This window comes from Strigops habroptila, chromosome 6, assembly GCF_004027225.2.
Source record: "Strigops habroptila isolate Jane chromosome 6, bStrHab1.2.pri, whole genome shotgun sequence".
Lineage (NCBI taxonomy): Eukaryota > Metazoa > Chordata > Aves > Psittaciformes > Psittacidae > Strigops > Strigops habroptila.
This window is the reverse complement of record NC_044282.2, coordinates 71,112,377-71,125,879: the sequence shown is the minus strand read 5'-3', so window position 1 is coordinate 71,125,879 and position 13,503 is coordinate 71,112,377.

Sequence of the window (13,503 nt, the reverse complement as noted above, 5' to 3'; positions counted from 1 at the left end):
GCACTCCAAGCATGTTGTTGCTCTTCCCTTCCACTGCTGTGATATTAAGCCATCCAAAGAAACGGGGGGAGGAAAAAGTTCAATTTACACAGAATGCCCCAAGCGCCCATAAGCAGGACACGCCAGTACTCCCGGCACATCCCTTGCTTTTCAAATCATTTTTCAACTTTACAGCTCGGTGGTATAACAAAAACAGCTGCACAGTGTTGCCGGGTCCCTCCCTGAGCATATTCCTCCTTGTCCTTGCACTGCAGCTGACCAAGGCAGCTCCTCGTCCCCTTCACCTTGTGGCACATTGTCACTTCTCAGGGCACCGGGTGCTGTCAGGCAGGACAACCTCAGAAATAAATGACAAACGTTTTGAGAACTCTCCTTTTTCCACAGGGGAGAGGAATAAATCACATCCACACCAGTCCTGCTTTACACCGCCATGTTCTTCAGAACACCCCCTGCACAGAAACACGCCTTGCTTGCTCGTGGAGTGCTGCATGTGTTTCCACGCCTCATTCCAAACTATCCCTGTACATCTGCTGCCCTTTTTTCAGGAGTTTTCCTCATTATTTTCACCACACAGGCTGGAGGTGGATGGTGGAAGCAGCAGCTGAGTGGCCCCACTGCAGTGAGGGGAAGCTCTAGAAGGTTCCTGGGCTCTGTGCTGGGCTGGAAGCAGGGCACAAATTAACTATTGTTTCTTGGTTTTTTTGAGGTAATTTTAAAACTTTTGAGGAAAAACAGACCTTTCCCTATACCCCAAGCACCTCCACACCAAGCTGTGGGCACAAACCCAGCACCAGTGAAAGCACTGAGGAGGGAGCGAACCATGGCCGCCCTGAGGGGCAAAATGAGACCCACAATGCCAGGAAAACGCCTCACCGTGAGGAAAGCTGAGCACCGGGGGGGCAGATCATGGCTGCCTTGCTTTCCCTACACCTCTCAGCAACCACCCCTGAGGAGAGGGACGCACCTTCCCCTCACACAGCTGCCCTCAGCACCCTCATGGCCGCCCCACCTCGGTGCAGGCACCAACGAAAGAGCTGAGGAAGGAGCGAGCCATGGCCGCCCTCTCTGAGGGGCAAACTAGGACCCACACTGCCAGGCAAACGCCTCACCATGAGGAAAGGCGAGCTCCGGAGGGGGATCATTGCTGCCTTGCCATCCCCACACCCCTCAGCAACCAACCCTGAGGAGAGGAATGCACCTTCCCCTCACACAGCCGCCCTCAGCACCCTCATGGCCGCCCCACCTCGGTGCTGCGTGAGGAAAGATCAACCCAAAAGAACCCCCTCGCCGTCAGAAATAGCTGTCCCCGGTTTGGCCTGTCCCGGGAAATAAACACTTGATGTCTCGCAGCTCCATCTGCTGGTGTCCGTACATCGGGAATCTCCACACGGGGCGGGAAGGAGCAGGAGGGCTTTTAGAGCGGTTCTTGTGCGGTGCGAGGCCCCCGAGGCTTCTTGCACATGGGTGTTTGCTGAACATCTTCCCCCTTGTACATTAAGGTACCTCTAAATAAGCAGCGCAAGAAAAGCCACCTCCTGGTGGAGAAACAGCGAACAGATCGGTGCCAAGTTTAGGGATTCCCTAAATCCTAAACTTGATTTAGGAAGAATAAAGTTCCTAAACTGAAGGAACCAAGAATAAACTGAAGGAACTGAAGAATAGCCAAAATCTAGGCTTTTCCCTACTCCGCATGGTAAATTTTTCAAAGCCCTTGGGAATGATTTTCCAAAGTGACCAACTCTGTGCACTCCTATTTTTCCCTATGTATCCAACTCAGGCTGCCTGCTTTTGAAGGCATGGGTGTTTCACGCAGTCCCAAGCGGCTGCTTTCTGATGCTGTGGTCCAGTGAGGGGGCTCCTGCGCACCCAGAGCCGACCATCCCTGCAGTAAAGCCCTACCTGACTTCCAGCAGTTCCTTACCTCAGCCGATTTTCTTCCTGGGCTTGATCCATCCCAACAGTGAAGTCATGCACTTCATTGAAAGTTGCTCCTTGCTGTTAATTTACAGCCTGGTGAAGGCAGAAGGAAGAGATTTGGATTTTTTTCTCCTCTCAATGAGTGACTTGAGATAATATAAATATGAAGAAATATATTACTTTGAAATGATGTTACATAGAGGAAGGACACTCACCTCTTCTGCTTCCTTAAAAATCAAGTGCAATACTAACTAAACCAGTAATTAGAGATTGCTGATAGGAATTACTGGGGAACTACTGTCCTGCAAAGAAAAAAGTAAGGTTCATTTTAACCAGACACTTACTGTCTGCAGCAGTTAACTGAAACAAAGTGTTTGCACTGAGGATTTGTGCAGAGAGGAAAGCATAGCTGGATTTTAGTCTCTCCCAGTCTCTGCCCAACTAATTCAGTTTGCATTTTCCCTCATCTCCTCTGCTTATCAATAGCTGTGCAGCAACTTGCAGGACAGAGGTCTGGTTTCAGTGTGTGTTCCCGGCTCAGGGGATGAGCCTATAGATACCAGCACAGCTGGGCAGCCAAGCACTGCAGGTCTGCTCAATAATGACACCTCTAATTTAACCCTTTCCATAGCTGCAATCTTGGTCTGCCTTGCAGCAGCATCTCCTCCGTACCCACCCTGTAGGACTTCACATTCCTGTCTGGCCCCCTGTTTTCCTTACAATGAGACCCCATTTTACAATTAGTGCTATTGCAGCAATGCTTAAACAAAAGAAAACTGGCTAACTCTATAGCATGTTTGATTTGAAGGAAAAAAAGTTTCCCTTTACAGAGCCCAGCAAATGTCCAAGGTTCAAACAAAGTATGAGGTGCTAATGAACAGAGTCTTGACAAACCTTATTTTCCTGCACAGGGGCTCAGTACATAATGATTTCATTCAGCAGCTACTGTTCAAGCATGGAAAGTGTTGGTAAAGAAATCCCACAGAGTTCAGACAACCATTTTCCTAACTTAAGCTTCCTCCTCTGCTGCTTCTCCCTCCCGTTTGCCTTTCGGGCCTCTGCCAGTCATAACATAAATATTCATCAGCTGATATTTGCAGTAGCTGTGAAGTTATGAATGAGGCCAAACGCCTTTCCCTCCTGCCCCATCTGCAAAATGGCAGCTTCTGGCCTTAGCTCATGGTCAAACGACACTTTCCGAAATCCCCAAAGTGCACTTGCAGGCTTTTCAAATTCAGTCGGGTTTTTAACGCGCAAAGCAGAAATGCTGTCTACCTAATATTTACCCTGGGATTACTGAAAAAAAAAAAATACATATATATTACTTTGCTATGCTTTAAACTTTGCGATGCCTTGACGTAATAGACAGAAGTGTTGGCAGCTCAAAATGTTGGTTGGTTTATTTCAGGGGACATGACTGCTGCAGGTTTCCTTTCTGAGTCGAATACCAGACACTTGAACCATTTGTTGTGCAGAAAAGAGAAACAGCTTTTATTCTTAATACCGGTTTCTTAACCACCTGGGTGCTGTCAGGAGGAGCCACATGCACTGGAAAACACTTTTAATAAGACTCCTTTAAGCCTGTCTTAAACCCTGGATCCTGAAAAATGGAATCCCCACTGCCTGTCATACATGCTTTCTCTCCGCAGATTAGTAAGGGGCTGCTGCTTTACAAATGTTCCATTCTCACAAGGCCTGGAATTATGCTCTCAAACTGACTGTGGGTCAGCAGAACCGTGAGACATCTGATGTATCCACACCAGCAAAGTCAAAAGCAGAGATGTCTGAGAAACAAGATGACAGTGCAGAGCCTTAGTGAGTCTAATTCAGCAAGATACCACTCCAGCCAAAAGAACTGTACTGATGGACCCAGACAGGGACCTTAAACCAAAGCATCACTGAATCTTAGAGGCTTAAAAATCCTAAATGCCCACAATCATTGGAAAGTTCTGATAAGGAGGCTCAGCACCATTAAGGCTTAAGGAACTGGTTCACCTCTTCATAGCTTGGGTTGCACAAATCAATCATGCAAACTACCCTATCTTGCCTGATTCACGTAGGTACAGCCACAAATAACAAAAACCACTAAAAACATCAAAAGGAAAGTGATAGGCTTAGTAATTTGTAGAGATATTGCAGTCATCTAAGTTGATTTTCACCATGAAAAAGCCAGAACATTTCACCCCACAAGTCTCCAATATTTTGTGACCAAAACAGCATATCTTCTCAAAAACCCTCTATTTTTCATGTAAATACTACAAAAGACAATTTACTCCATTCCTTGGGAACATTCCAACACTAATAACCCTTGCTGCTAAAAAAAGAATCCACACTTCATTTTTAATACCTTTAGCTTTCAGCCACTGGATCCTGTATGTCTCTGTTTTGAGATGAAAGAGCTCCAGAAGCATCTCACTGGTACCTCCAAACCAAGATGAAGTAGTCTTTCCACCTTCTTAATAATTAGCTATGTACACTTCTTGGTATACTTGCACTGACACAAAGCCTATAAAGGTACTAGGTCCTGCATGACTTCCACCTACAGACAAAAAGCAGGTTTCATCTCTGTGAAATCAGGCTTAGGTTCAGTGAGGAACTCAGGCAGCCTTTAGCTAACGTGACTCAAGAACAGTAAAACAAATAAGCCCAGGGAGCTGCACAGTGGCTGGGGCTTTATTCTTTAAAGCCACTCAGCTGTGGCTCTATAATTTATATATAGGACATAAGTGAATTCTAAGGACATAAATGAATTCCAATAAGTCATGATCAGGGCAGGAAAAATTACAAAGCAGACATTAGATACATACCTCAGCATGGCTCCTCTGCTTCTGAGTACAAGTAACCACTTTGTGTGTGCACATATCTGGGATGTATTTATACATGCAAGATCAAAAGGCAGCCCCACATAACAAGACACACAGAATCATAGAATCATAGAATAGGGTTGGAAAGGACCTTAAGATCATCTAGTTCCAACCCCTCTGCCATGGGCAGGGACACCTCGCACTAAACCATGTGGCCCAAGGCTTTGTCCAACCTGGCCTTGAACACTGCCAGGAGAGGAACATTCACAACTGCCTTGGTCAACCCATTCCAGTGCCTCACCGCCCTCATTGTAAAGAACTTCTTCCTTAGATCTAATCTAAACTTCCCCTGTTTCAGTTTGAACCCATTACCCCTTGTCCTACCACTACAGTCCCTGATGAAAAGTCTCTCTCCAGCATCCTTATAGGCCCTCTTCAGATACTGGAAGCTGCTCTGAGGTTTCCACGCAGCTTCTCTTTTCCAGGCTGAACAGCCCCAACTTTCTGAGCCTGCCTCCATATGGGAGGTGCTCCAGCCCCTGATCATCCTCGTGGCCTCGCCTGGACTTGCTCCAACAGCTCCATGTCCTTTTTATGTTGAGGACACCAGAACTGTACACAATACTCCAAGTGAGGTCTCACGAGAGCAGAGTAGAGGGGCAGGATCACCTCCTTTGACCTGCTGGTCACGCTCCTTTTGATGCAGCCCAGGATACGGTTGGTTTCTGGGCTGCAAGCGCACACTGAAGCCGGCTCATGTTCAGTTTCTCGTCAACCAACACCCCCAAGTCCTTCTCTGCAGGGCTGCTCTGAATCTCTTCTCCACCCAACCTGTAGCTGTGCCTGGGATTGCCCTGACCCAGGTGTAGGACCTTACACTTGGCTTGGTTAAACTTCATAAGGTTGGCATCAGCCCACCTCACAAGCGTGTCCAGGTCCCTCTGGATGGCATCCTTTCCCTCCAGCGTATCAACCGAACCACACAGCTTGGTGTCGTCAGCAAACTTGCTGAGGGCGCACTCAATCCCACTGTCCATGTCGCCGACAAAGATGTTGAACAAGACAGGCCCCAACACCGATCCCTGAGGGACATCACTCATTACTGTTTTCCAACTGGACATCGAGCCATTTACCACAACTCTTTGCATGCACCCATCGAGCCAGTTTTTTATCCACCGAGTGGTCCATCTATCAAATTGATGTCTCTCTAATTTAGAGACAAGGATGTCGTGCGGGACAGTGTCGAATGCTTTGCACAAGTCCACATAGATGACATCAACTGCTCTGCCACTATCCATCATTTCCATAGCCTCCATCATAGAAGGCCACCAAATTGGTCAGGCAGGATTTCCCCTTAGTGAAGCCATGTTGGCTGTCACCAACCACCTCGTTGTTTTTCATATGCCTTACTTTTGTGCAAAAACTAAAAACAAAACATGTGCACAGTTTTGTTTTGCAGACCTAAATCACCTGCTGGAATTTACTTTGGATCAGTTGGTTTGGAAGATTTGAATTCACAAAGAGAAAAAAATGTACCAGGAATTGCTGCTTTTGACACTAAATGCCCTGTACAGTTACATACTGACTGTTTTCTTGCAACAAATTACACTACACCCATAAATCCAAAGTTCTTACTAGGTCGATGACCCTGTTTTTATCAGCTGTTTACATACTATTGTGCTGCTTAAAAGCATCTTGTTGGAGCAATGGAAGTGTCTATGTGGCAGCGTAAGTGAACAGTAATTAATTGGCACACTTCACTGAACATACTGATATTGAGATGAGCTGTTCTGGCATTTACCATGATGACACTGCACTGCAGGATGGTCTCACTATGGCCAGCACTTGAAGCAAAAACAAGGAGGGGGGAAAAGATTAATCACAGCAACACCTTCCCACAGCCAATGAGGCAGCGGGCAAGGGAGTGCACATCAATTCCAAGAGGAAAAGGAAAGAAAACTTAGAGAAATTTCTCCTCAGCCATTTTCTCAAAGGCATGGGAAGGTAAGACTGAAGAAGGCTGCTGTGAAGAAAGGAATATTACACAGACACTTTGCTTTTGTAAAGATTTCAAACTCTTTGGAAAATGTCAATCAGTCACTGCACTTTTCTAACCATGAAAAGCAACAAAGCTCAAGATATTTGCTTCTGGGTTCCCATGTATTAATATATGTAGTAATACACATATTAATTTTCCTGTATTAGTAACCAAAAAGCTTATGATAGAGGCAATAAAAATCCTCCAAAGAAAATTATCCAGTGTATTGCAGGAAAGATTCGGTCAGAATGGAAACTTTCTCCATGACTGTGCTGCAATCACAGCTCGAGAGATCATGGCAGCAGCACACAGTGTTGCCTTAGAGATGCTTTACATTGCAGCCAACATCTTTGCTCATCATATGGTGCTGAAGATTTCCAAACACATCAGTAAACAGCAACACAAATTAATAAATGAGCTTGTGGGCTGGATGTACCCTACAGCTCCTTGTTCTTTGAATGCGCTATACATCCTCTATAATGACTAAACTCAACACCCGTCCATATCAGAGCAATAATGGAAAAAGGATTGAGAATCAAAAGGAATACTTTTTTTATCTTTTTGTCTATGGTAAGAAGGCCTTTCTTCAATAGATCAAAAGTATGTTTTTATGCTTGCTGGGGGGGGGGACACATACACCCAGACCCTACACACTTGAAACTGATAAAAAGCAGAGCATGCAGATGGTTGAACTGTCTGGGTTTACTGTTCATTAGCATGCTGGCAAATTATTTAGGTTGTGTGTGGTTTTGTAGTCTGTTATGCAGCAGTCACAAACCTTCACATAACTACTTGCAAGTGACTGTCCATAGACTAACAGAAGAAGACACTGTTAATGATGCACCACAAGGTCTTCAAAGTTTCTCTGGCACCACTGAATAACCAGAAAATAAGCTGGAGCTAGAACTATCAGAGATGACTTTTAGGCCTGCTGTACAGCTGTGGCAGTCTTCCAGGTTAACAGTGAGCACATAAAAAGCAAAGGTTGGGAGATTGAATGCAGTTAAGGTATACTTTATGGATAGATAACATGGGTAGTGAAGTGTAGGAGTCATAAGGTACTTGTTTATTTATACATTAAAACATGCATGCCGTGCACCAGGGCTATTCATTTTCCCATTCACACAAGATGGTCTGATATTCAGTATCAACTGTAACACAGCAACTTTGGCTAGGAAATACCAGCAGCACGGAGAATATAACTGTACAAACCTTGCCAAACTATGAACAATCATCACGGCCTTGCCACGGAACTTGCTGCTTTCCTCCAGCTATTGCCTCAAAATTCCTGAGAAAAGTGACAACCGCATGTCCCACAAATTCAAATACCATGGTCCTGGGATGTGCACAAAGCTTCCAGTGAAACCAGTGGAAACTTTGGTGCTTCTTGAGAGGGTAGGGAGAGATGAGCCTGTAGGTTCAGGTTCTCAGCTGATGTAGATCAGTACCACTCCACAGATTGCAACAGAGCTATGCTAGCTCACGATTTGCCCCTAAACATTTTAGACAAAGATCGTATCAGCATCTAAACACATGAAGTGGAAAGAATGTTGTCATGGTGGTGGGCTTCTTTGTTTACCCAAACACATGACCCTTACAGCAGAAGTTCTGTAAGAGCAAGCTCTAACCTTCCTGGTCCCTGGACAACATTGCTGAGTGAGTAACACGACATAGGCAAGAGCACTTCAAGGTCTTTGCTAGCTTCTTTTTTAACTTCTTTGTCATAGCTGTAGGTGGAGTGTAGCCTGAGAATCAGGGACTGGGTTCCTCTGCCTTGAGGAGGCACTTGGTGTTTTCTTTACTGACATAAAGTACTGCATCACATGCAGGATGCAATGAGATGCATTGGCACAGCAAAGTGGAGATGGATGCTGGCACCCCTGTGCCTGGATTAGAAGCTGTGGAACGAACTCACCAGTAGGCAGTAAGGAAAAGAGGTGGATTATCACCAACTCTTATACTTTATTTGCAGATACATTCTGTTGTTGTGCTTTCCTAAGACAGTGTGACCAAGTTCTCTTTTCCTAGTATAAATTTCTGCCGTTCAAAGAGTTTGCCAGTGGAGTTTCTTGTATGAAGGGGGCTTGCTTTTTAATCTTTTCCAGGTTCCTTGGTAGAGATGTAAGTGTGTCAAAGGGAATTTGCTTATACCAAATTCAATTTTTGCTGCTCTTAATTACTTGATGGGAAGGCTGCAGATGTGCAATTCCAGAGTCAATGGCAGTTTGAATCAAAGTTATAGTAGAGACTCCACCTACACTTTTCAGCACACCAGGCTAGCTTATCCTCAATAGAGCATACACGTAGACCCAGAAGAAAGCTTATGTATGTGAGGTGATCCTGCTGTTCAAATTCCCATCTCTGATCAGCATTCAGATCTCACCCGTTATGAAGATTGTGCATCTCACATCCATGTTAAATTTCTGAGTCCAGTACAATACATGCTGAATTTATTTGCCAATCATGTTGAATAGAAATGTGTACAATACACATACTGAATTTGTGTAAGAGCTAAATTTATGCTACGTTGCCTTATTGTAGGTTCCTTGCACCTTCCATTGAAGTCTTTATGACCATTCTTGAAAATTAGACAAATCTCATGTGAAATGAACCTAACCACGAGTACCTGGTCTGCAGGAATGTTTTTAATGACAACTAGGTGTTTTAAATCCACTACTTTCAGTCCCCCAATAGGAAAATCTAATAAAACACAGTATGCAGAATTAAAAGGGTTACTATACTGTAGGGCTTGGGGAAAACGCAATAAAATCATGTTATGCTGCTGAATTATAGATAACCAGAAGAGATAAGTCTTCCTTTCCCATACTGCAAAGCCACCACAATCAGATTTTGTTTGGCAAACTGGCAGACCATAAGATATAGTTCCAGTTGCGTAAGGAGCTCCACCTTCTGCAAGGAAAAATATGCAGGTTAAAGGCTCTGCTGTGACCCAGCTCTACCTCTGCTCTGTGGTTCATCTGTGGACCTTCCCCGTGATTGCTGAGTATTTGAGATATGTGATGTCCACCCCAATGTTGTCTGCCTTAGGGAGAACAGCATGATTTATAGTTAAGGCAGTGGAATTGAAACGTAAGGGACCTAATGGGGGAAATGAGTTTGTTTCTACCCCCATCTTATATAGACAGACTTCCTCTTCCTGCGCCTGTCAGTGTACACTTCTGAGTCTGTTGGATAGAGACTGCTGCTTGCAGGAAAGCATCTTTGCAGTGCACAACAGTCTTGACCTTGACTGGAACTTACAGCTGCTGTTGTCATAAAATAATAATTAATATTAATCATTGTCAGTCTCATTATATGAATGTCTTCTCCTTAGATGAACAAACCAGCTGTATGTATCTACCAGCCTTCCATACCATAAAGGTGTTGCCAGTGCAATTGATTACTCAGGGTGGTTAACTACATGAGCAGCCTGCAGGATTGTGACAGAGGAGATGTATTGATGGTCTTGGGGCATTCCTATCATACTGCTCCTGGACACAACTCATCCTGCCCATCTGAAATGATGGCTTAGGAGCTCAAAATCCCTAAGGAGGAATCAGATCTTTGAAGTTCTGCTAGGGCAGCCTCTGGGTATCCCTTCTAGAACTCCAGGCCCTGGAGAAACATGGGGCTGGCCCTCAAGAGCATTCTTGTATTGGCTCATCTCCAACGTACCTATGCAAAGGAAGAAGCTGAACTACAACACAAAGGCATTTCGCATCTGGTGACATGTTCTCAAAGCAGCAAAACATCTTTGTTATGAGTGTAACATATGTGGTACTCTCCCTCTGTTTGGCAGGAGATAAGAAAAACAGAAGCAAGGCAAAAATGAAAACAAAATGGAGCATATAGGCATCGTGAAACAATTACAGTGCTGTGTCTCATTAGTGTCTAAATCTGGGATTGCCAGTCTTGTTTTAAAAACAGTTTTGTTCAACACTCAGAGACCGAATTTAAAAGCTGACATATCTTGCTGTATTGTGGGCCACAGACACAGCTGGTGTAAATCAGTATAAACTGATGAAGTCAGTGGAGCTTCTCTGATTTACACTAGCTGAGGTTATGGCTCAATAAGGTTAGACTTGCTTTCTAGGAGTGTTCAAGGAAGCCAACTTCTGTGTGTCCTGTGATGAAGTGGTTATTTATAATGGCCTTCAGTGTGGTTTGGAGCCAAATTTCCACATCAAAAGTAGCTTTATAAGAGATATCCTTACAGTGAGGTTCAGTGCAAAATCATGACTTCAGAAGCCAGCTTTCCTCGTGCTCTCAAGTATTTGATTTCAGCCAGAAAACTATTTGAGAAGCCAAGAAAAGCAGAGCCATTCCTGCCTACTTCCCCAGTCTGCTTCATCTTTGAGTCTCCTGCATATCCAACAGGCCCCGACCTACACTGCCCATTTATCAAAGCCAGTTACTCTAAGTGTCTGTTTATTTATGTTCAGAAATTCCCAGTAAGACAGACAAGTTTCATGCTTAACCTGAAAAATCGGGGCTGGAGGTGGAGTTCTTACTGGTTCCAGAGCTATTTGTTTGACTTGGCCACTAGTAAAAGCAAAACACAATAACATGTCCCAGAGTCACAGCGAGAGGTGGAGGTCACAAGAAAACAGATCATGTCTTTCACAGCTCTTCAGCTTCACTGCGCTGAATTATGACTCCTATTATTTACTTACTTGATTCTCCGCCCTGCGCGCAGGCTCCAAGCATTCAAAAAGCAGCAGGTCTCTGCTTCAAAGAACTCACTCAGAGAATAAAATCTGTCCCAAAGCTACACTAACCTCCTCCTCTACTTCTTAACTGAAAGGTCAGATGGTCTCACAACCCTCGGCTGACTTCTGCCATCTTCTGCTCACTGGACTGCGATGCTGGCATCTCTGAGCTCTCTGCTGTATTAAACTGCCAGGCTCTTATGGCAGAGACATTCCCAGTGAAGCCAGACCTGTGCTCCAGGCACAAACTGCCCACATTTTGCAGCTGAAGGTGGTCTTTTGCAGAAGGGTATTGTTTATTTCTTAGGAGGGCCCTGCTCCCTGCATGTCCAGCCTCGATGTGCTTCATCAGATATCCAGACATCACAGGCTCTTTCACTGATCTTGACACTTTGAAACACACTGTCTTCTTTAGAACTTCTGGCTAGAAATGCACCTCTCAAGTCCGGTTGTTGAGGTCCCAAATCAGGGCTGAAACCTCTCCAAAACTCCTGAGTGGTTTCTACACATGCTTTCTAGAGCACCACACTCTTCCATATACTCTTCAATGGGTTTAATCCTCTATGGGCTCACTGGGGTCAAGGAGACAACTTTGTGGGGATGCTTCCAAAAAGGTGATCTTCTGAACTGACAGCACCAGAGAAATACACAGGCAGGCTGAATATAAAACATCAGTATGTAAAAACCTGCCTCACGTCTTAGCCTCTTGGGAGGTACTGCATTCTCCTAAGTACAGGATCCTCCTTCTCTTTCATACTGTCAGGTTTGGCTTTTGGTCTCCTCTCTCCACAAAAGATCTAATAAATACGCTCTCATTAAGAGCTGCAATCTCCTTTTCCAGGGAATGTTCCTGGTCTGCCCGAGGGATGGTTAGGGAAACCCATTCAGTCACCAGCCACCCAGGTCAGTTGTTTTATTCTAGGCACCCAGCACACCAGATGAGAGCTGTCTTTGGGTACATAAATATCACTCACTGCTCCTACCTTATTAGATTTTTTTCTACATAGACATTTTTCCTTGGTACCTGGGCTTAATTATGGAACTAAGGTAAAGTCAGAAAATAATTTCACAATTAAAACCACCAAGACACTGTGTTTGTTACTTGAAATGCAGGTAGGCAGATAACCTAAAGCATCGTAAATGCAAAATACACCTTCTGTTCCCCCCTACTTCCGTGCCTTGATCTGAGGACTGTGACTAACTGTTCCTAAGAGTTTGGTGGGTTCACTTGTTACTTTACAGATACTGTATTTTTCTCACAAAATAACATTTTTTAACATATCTTACAAAGACCTATTACTTTCTTCTATTCTTATATTCTCCTTGGATACACCTCACGAACTCCAGAAAGATCTATCATCACCACTCATTATGTGCGCTGTGTTTTCTTCTCAGCTTCTCCAGGTAAAACAACTGTGAGGTAGATCTTTTTCTTAGACTGGATTTTGTTCTGCTTTTAAAATGGCCAAGGGCACTTGTCTTTCTGCTTTCTAACCTGAAATCAAAACCAAACTGAATTCCTACTTTTTCCTAATGATTTCAGGAACCAGTTGTGTTTGGTTGGCTCAAAAATGAAGGGAAATTCTCTTCACTGTTTAATATTTTAAAAATAGAAGTCTACCAGATAAAGGAATCTCATTTCTGTTAATATTGTCTCACAGCCTTTCAGTATTTAGCTCTGATTTTGAGTTTTAATGCATTGAACTGAAAGGCAGCCAGACAATTCTCAGATAACAAGCAGGAAAAAAACAATGTCAACCCATTATCCCAGAGGAACTAGAAATAGTTAACTACGCACAAGTAACAAAACCGGTTGCCTCACCATCAAAATTTATCCTGGACCACAGAGTTACAGAACTTTCCTTGAATCTGGTTGGGGCAGAGGCAGGAAACTGCATCTTCTAAACTTTAGAAATAGATCTTAAACATGTAAACATAAGATATTATGCCCCTATCTTTTAAGTAACATTTATATTATCTAAAATAAACAGTCTTTCTGAAGTTAGTCTGTAATTGACATCTGACACAGTCCACA